The sequence below is a fragment of the Pinus tabuliformis genome, chromosome J, assembly GCF_031772625.1.
Source record: "Pinus tabuliformis cultivar Carrire ecotype Pingquan chromosome J, CPIR1, whole genome shotgun sequence".
In the NCBI taxonomy this organism is placed as follows: Eukaryota; Viridiplantae; Streptophyta; class Pinopsida; order Pinales; family Pinaceae; genus Pinus; species Pinus tabuliformis.
The window spans coordinates 424,182,848-424,190,798 of NC_142295.1; positions in this window are offsets into that span (position 1 = coordinate 424,182,848).

A 7,951-nucleotide genomic window follows, 5' to 3' on the forward strand; every position below is an offset into this window, starting at 1 on the left:
AAGCTGAGATCAACTAGAGGATCAAGTATTAATAGGACTCGAAGTAGTACAAGAGATGAAAGAGAAAATGACCATGATCAAATGGAGGTTAAAGGAAGCACAAGTTCAACAAAATAACTATAGATATGCTCATCAATTTGATTAGAGTATGAGGTGGGGGATATGGTGTTTTTTAGAGTAAGATCTCAAGAGAGTTCCATAAGATTTGGGAAGGGAGGAAAGTTGTCTCCACAATTTGTGGGACCATTTAAAGTCATGGAGAAGAAGGGGCCAGTGGCATATAGGCTTGCTTTACCTGCATCATTAACACATATGCATGATGTATTCCATGTGTCTTTCTTACATCAATATGTTTAAGATCTTTCACATGTTATTGACTCGAGTTATTTGCAAGTCATGGACAAGGGAACAATGATGGCTAAGCTAGTTCACATATTGGACCAACGAACTCTACAACTTAGACGGTGATTAGTGGACCAAGTGAAGGTCTAGTGGGACAATTATAGTCCCAATTTAGCTACTTTGGAGGACATAGAGAAGATGTGTCATCGTTTTCCTTTCTTGTTTTGAGGAATTTGGGATGAAGTCTTGATTTAAGAGGGGTTATATGTAGTTCCGCACTCTAATTGACTTAATTTTACATTATCTTAACCTTGATATAGCCTTATGGAACATACATTATTTTTTAGGACCCTAGGTCGAGGATCTAGTTATTTTTACTATTATCAGTGGATGTCATGATGATTTTGATGTATCGGGTTGATGTTATTATATTGTGATGTACCTATTTGATGATTATGTATAATAATGATTATGATCTCATTATATGTTGCCATGTTTATATATTTTGATGGCGACATGATTGTTTTCAATCTGAAGTTTGTTGAATATTATGTTATGCGTGGTTATGATGATTTTGATATTGACCTTGTAGCATGTGTAAATATATCAATCACTAACATTATGAGCATTTGTTATTGATGACTATTTGAATGTGGCAGGAGGCCATTGGGATGCACATGCATGTAATGGGTCAACAACTTTTGGTTTAATCAATTACATACTATTGATACTAGAGTTTAATTTTTAAATAATATTCTTCAATTATTTCTAATGTTATGATTGTGGTTGCAGGCACATGTCAGTTGCTTGACCAAACAAATCACACATGGGTGATGGGGATGTATAAGAAAGATGGACTTTCATGGGAGGGGTGGGACAATGTCCTTGATTCCACCCACTAGCACTACCACTGTGACTTGGGCTAGAAGGTATTGGTATTCTTTCACCTTGAAGCTCACAATGATGTGAGGGCAGACTTTGGATTGGTCACTCAAAAGGATTTATTGAGGGGTACACATCAAGGTGGATTCCTTTATCCTCAACACCATTAGTCTCACAATAGAGGGTGACATAGGAGATGACAATGGTCTCCATCCTCATTCCCATGTTCCCCTCTTTATTCATAGATGCACAAAAGGAAAGCATTATAGCACCCTTGGAACTTCAAGAGGAAGTTCTTGAAGGGCATGAACTATTTGGCACCTTTGGCATTAGGAAAAGATGGAAAGTAAATGATGTTCCATGCTCATGCATTTATAAGCACTAAAACACACAATACAAACAAGAGGGTATTGAGGAAAATTTAAATTAGAAATTAAAGCTTTGGGAAGGGAAGAGTAGTTGTAGATATAAAATTTGAATCAAATAAATAATCCTACCAACCATTTTCACACTTAACAAAGTTATCGATCAAATGAGAACTATTACCTCAAAACGAGAACTCTAGCCAAAAAACCAAAAAAAACAACCCAAAAATGAAAAGTGTTTATTCTGCATCACCACCTTTTTTTTTTGGTAAATTTTCAATATTTTTTAAAAATGATAGCAAAAACAAAATTTGTTTGTGCAAAACCCACCCCGAAAATGAAAAGTGTTGATGTTAGAATAACGTCTTTTCTTTTTTCAGGGTAAATTTTCAACATTCTTTAACAATGATGTTTAAGAGAAAATATCAAGACTCTAAAAAACCTTAAAATTCCAACAATTTTAAAGCATGACATTAAAGATAAAATATCATGTCTTTGAAAAGCCTTAAAATTCGAACAATTTTTAGCAATGACGTTAAAAATAAAATACTTATAATTATTTTCAACCATAGAATTAAAGATCAAATATCGTGACTTAAAAAAACCTTAAAATTTTGACAATTTTTCAACTATGGAATTAAAACCAAATATCACAACTACAAAAAACCTGAAATTTTTAATATATTTCAACCATAACATTATGGAAAAATTATGACTAAAAAAAACTTTAAAATTGAACATCTGAATGAAAGAGTCATTATACCAAAAGTAATTTCTTTTTTAAATGTCAAAAGTATAGCTCTTTTAAAATCTTAACCTAAGACGTCCACATGGGGTAGCTCAAGCGGCAAGGGCCGTGGAAATGAAGTCTCACCGAACCGGAAGTCTTGGGTTCAAATCTTGGGCTACTCCTCCCCCGTAGAGGGGTAAATAATGGACATGTAAATCAGAGAGTCCTGCCCCAGCTTACAAAAAAAAAAAAAATCTTAACCTAAGACGACTTGACACATTGCAACGAAAATTTAAAAATCAACCATGAAATTGACACACTATGGTGGTAGGGCTTGATCCATTATAACGAAAACTTTAAAATCAATTATCAAATTGATACATAATGGGGTTGGGTTGCTAGTCGATGATCAACACAAACCTTGCTAAATAAATAAATAAATAAAAACACAAAACAAAACAAAAATTAAAAGTAAAAAACAAAAAAAAGTTAAAAAAAACTAATAAATAAAAAATATATCAAAATATAAAAAAATTAAAAGGATAAAAAATGACAAAAAAATTCAAACATAAAAAATATATGCAAAATATCTTCTCACAAAATACTTTTAGGGTTTTCACCTTTCGTACAACTTGACGAGATAAAAATAAAAATAAAAAATAATATATATATATATATATATATATAAACAATCAAGCATAAAATTTGTTTAAAAAAAACAAAATTACGATAAAAAAATAATAATAATAATAAAGAAAAAAAACATGATTTAAAGAAAAAATTAAAAAAATATGACATTAAAAATATGAATATAACTAAATTAAAAAATAAAAATAAAAATTCTTAAATATTTTTCTCTTTAATTAAAAATAAAAATTAGATCAAAAAAGAAAAAAAGACAATTTAAAACATTAATAAAGAAATATTTTAATAATAATATGATGATGGTGGTGGTGGTGGTGGTTAATGTCCACCGAGACCAAACTTTGGTCTATCCGACCTAAGAAACGAATTATTTAGTTTGATTTAAGATTTTATTCCTATGCTCAAAAAGCTTGGAGAGAAGCCTCCCGAGCTCACTATAATTTTGACATCGTAAAGGATAGGAAGTTCAATATTACAACAAAGATTATAAAACTGAGATCTAATGTGGTTGTACATGGGACACTCTAAGAGGAAGTGATTTTCATTCTCGATGTTCATATTCTCACAGAGTTGGCGGATCCTTTCCATCCATGGTGTTTTAGGAATTGCCCAATGACTCGTTTCACTATGGAGCTCATGAGAGTTCATTCTAATCTTGGTTATATTAATTTTCTTCTTTGAGATGGTTAAAATAGAGAGATATTTTTGATCTTCTAGGGTGGGGTTGATGACTTCCTTATAATATCTTAATTTTCTTTTAGCTACTAAATCTTTCTCACACCACATTTTCTCTTTGAACTTAGAAGTAACAATATTTTTAATGTTGTTAATGTTTTGCAATGAAACATTCTCGTCGATCTCCCAATGGTTTAACCAGGCCTTGGTGTCTTTATACCAACCTCGTTTGAGCCTTAGGTGGGTTTGGCTGGAATTTAAAGCTAGCTTAGGAAGTCTATGGTCTCCTATGTTAATGATTTTGCACTTGTACAACAGGAGCCTAGTCATAGCTAGGCTCTCAAAAGGGGAAAGACCCAGTTCTACAAGGAGAATAGGATAGGGTATATTGCTTTTAATTTTGAGGTTATACGTTATAAAGCGCTTCTGGATTTGCTCAATATTTCTCCAGGATTCTCTAGAGATGATGCAACCCCAAACCTCACATCCATATAAGATAACAGGAGTGACTAAAGTTTCAAAGAAGAACTTCTTTCTATCCCACATTACAAGGTGTGTCGTTTTACAATTATTTTCAAGACCAAGATAAGCTTTTCACCCCCCATTAATCCTTTTCTCAATGCTATAGTTCCAATTGAGCTTGTGATGAATATCAATTCCTAGGTACTTGTAAGAAGACACTTCCTCCAAGTTACTATTGTCATACATAAAATTAGCATAAGTGTCCTTCTTGGATTTGATGATCATAACCTTTGTTTTGTTAGTGTTAATAGTCATACCCATGGTAGAGTAGAAATCCTTAAGAATTCTAAGTTGCTTATCAAGATCATATGGGCACCTTGCAAGAAGACAATATCGTTAGCATGGAGAAGAAGGATGATGACTATCCCAACTAAGATCATGTCAACACAGCGTGCTTCCTCTAAACAACCTTCTAGCTTATCGATGTAAATGCCAAATAAGGTAGGGAGAGGGGGAAACCTTGTTTAACTCTGATATTACACTTAATGTCTCTCGACTACCCCTCATTGCTTTTTAACTTGATAGTTACATTCTCGTATAACCTTATAGCGACAGCTCTTAACTCGAAAGGAACCTGTAACTCTTCTAATCTATTCCATAGGTTGTTTCTAGGAACCGTATCGAAAGCCTTTCTAAAGTCCACAAAGCAACAAAAGAGATTGGATTTATCATTGCGACATTCCTCCACAATGATCCTAAGCGTAACGAGGTGGTTTGTTGTTGAGTGTTACCTTTTAAAACCCGCTTGGCCTTTAGCTCGCTTACCTTCACTTTCAAGCCATATGCTCAACTTCTTTTCCAAAATAATACCATATAACTTGGCTAAGAGAGGGTTGATCATAATTGTCTGATAATTAGAGGGGTTATTTGTATCCCCACTTTTAAAAATAGGGATAATTAGGCTTTGGGTCAGGGAACCCTTGCTTGACCACTTGATTGAAAAGCTTGTGGATGTGGGGGATGAGGACAAGACCTCCAATTTTTAAGATTTCCGCTTGGTAACCTTCAATGTCCTTAGCTTTCCCATTTTCCAGGCGTTTAACCCCAAAATCAATGTCTTCTAATGAGAAAACTTCTTTCATTGCGAGCAGGGTTTCAAAGTTATTCATGACATTTGGAGATTCATAAAGATTTTTAAGATAGGAATTCCAGTCGTGTAAAGCAATTTTATTATTATCTTTAGTTTTCCTAGTTAGAAACTGCCTCCAGAATTTCCTAGGAGCTACCTTAGAGAGGTGTAAGAGATTCTCTTGTCTTTTACGAATATACTACCTTTTTTTCCTTTTAGTTAGGGCTTTGTATATTTTTATTTTGCCAATTTTAAGAGATTCATCAACAACTTCCTTAATTGTTGTCCTCACACTTTTACAATCCTTGTCATATCATGGGTTGGTTTTTCTATTTCTTTTATTACTTGAAACTTCAAATGAGAACTTGTTAATAGAATAAGAGAGGGTTGTAGTAAAATTATGATAGAGGTCTTCTATGTTGTCTATACTAGATAAAGGAAGCAAATTAGTTTTTAATTCATTTAGAAAGAGATCATTTTTATTTCTATCAAAGATTAAGTTCTTTTGGCTATAAGGATTATCTTCTATGGGATCTCTATGCATGACAAAATTGAGAGTTATAAGTAAAGGCCTATGATCAAAGTCAGGCTCATGGTCGTTTAAGATGTCAAAATTTATTATTTCGTTGTATAAAGGGAGATCAGAAATAACATAGTCTACCACGCTGCTACCAAGCCCATGGATGCAGGTCATCTGGCTAGAATTGGGCCACTTCTTTAGACCGTTGCAAATTATGAGATCCTGAGCACTACAGAGCTTGACTAGCTCTGACCCAAACAAATTCTCCCCAATAATAATAATAATATTAAAAAAAATACATTTACAACAAAATTTAAACAAAAAACTAAAAAATTAAATATATATATATATATTAAAATTTTAAAATAATTAATTTAAATTAAAAATAAATAATTTTTTTTAATAATAATTTTTTTTGTTAAAATTTAATTTAAAAGGGGCCTGAGGTTCGCCCCAGGGCCGACGAAGGGGCCATCTTGGCCCCTCCGCCCGCCCTGGGGTTGCCCTTAGGCCCCCTACTTGGCCAGGTCAATTCCGAGAATCAACCCCAGCTAGGCAGGGGGCTCAAGGGCCTCCACAGGGCCAACAGAGGGATCAGGTGACTTGGCCCCTCCGTCAGCCCTGTGGGCCCTGGGTCCCGTTGCGTGATACACATTTTTTTTCAAAATTAATTTAATTAAAAAATAAAATAAAATTCAAAACTTATTTTATATATATATATATATATATATATATATATATATATATATATATATATATACATACATTTTTTTTAATAATTAAAATTTTGAATATAATTTTTTTTAGTTTTTGGTTTTTATTTTTTAATATGTGTGTGTGTGTGTATGTGTTTTCATTTTATTTTATTTTTAACTTCAAAAAAAAATTGTTTTTGATGTGTTTTTTTATTAATGTTTAATTTTTTCCCTTAAATTATGTGCTTTTTTTATACTTTCCCCATTCATTTATTTATTTATTATTTTTTTTACAAGTTAATTTTATTTTTTTAACATTTTTTTGGTTTTTTTCTTTTCTTTTTTATAATTGATTTATATTTGATTTATTTTGTCATGCTTTTATTTTTATTTTTTATTTTTTTATGTTTTATTACCAACATGAAAAACACCAATATTTAAAAAAAAAAAATTATCCGCACTTAATATATTATAAAATTTAAAGCGTAAAAAACAAGGACTACATAAGTAGCTATTACCACTTAGTTTAAATATAGTTTAATTAAACTAAAAAATAATAAACACAAATAAAACAACTAATAAAATTAAAGAATAACTTTATATATATATATATATATATATATATATATATATATATATATTTGTGTGTGTGTGTATGTTTTATTTTTTATCGATATATATAAGTTTTTTATAATTAAATTTATTAAAATATGTTTTTAATATAATAATAAGTCACCTTAAATTGAAAATATGGAGAAAAAATTATAAGTCATGAAAATAGAAATAATAGAAAAATAATAAAAATAAAAAAGTTAAATAAAAAATAAATAAAATAAAAATGAAAAATTAGTAACTAACAGAAATGGAAGTTACTAAACAACCTATAATAAGACCTCAACCAATCACCTTACAAATAAATAATTTTAAATAATAATAAAAAATAACAAAAACTGAATTCCTAATGTTAAACTATGGATAACCAGAATAAATTTTTGGTCAAAGACAAACTAATGTACAGTCAAAACAAAATTGAATGCATAATACCGTGCTTGTTGCAGGTATAATAAGCCCTCTAAACAAAAAGAGTTGATGTTGCATCAACAATTTTCAAACTTAGCATGAAAATCACTAACATCTAAAAAAAAATGTTTATACTTGATACATCACAAATTCTAAAGTGTCAAAAATCAACCCTCAAAAAAAAAATGGTTGATGTTGCATCAACACTTTTCAAAATCAACATGAAAATCACTCACATCTAAAAAAAAGTTCATAAAAGAATTTAAAGTGCCAAAAATATGCTTAAAAAAAGTTATTCTGAATAACCACTTTTCAAAATCGGATGTTTTTTTTTGCTACCTTAAAATACATGTACTAGGTAATTTTATCGTTTGATAGGTAACTATGTTACTTAGAAAACCTTTGAAAAAAAACTCCTAAATGTCTAAATTATCCTAATAGCAAGGGGAAAGGGGGACATAAAGTCAAAATAAAAACATTAATCCA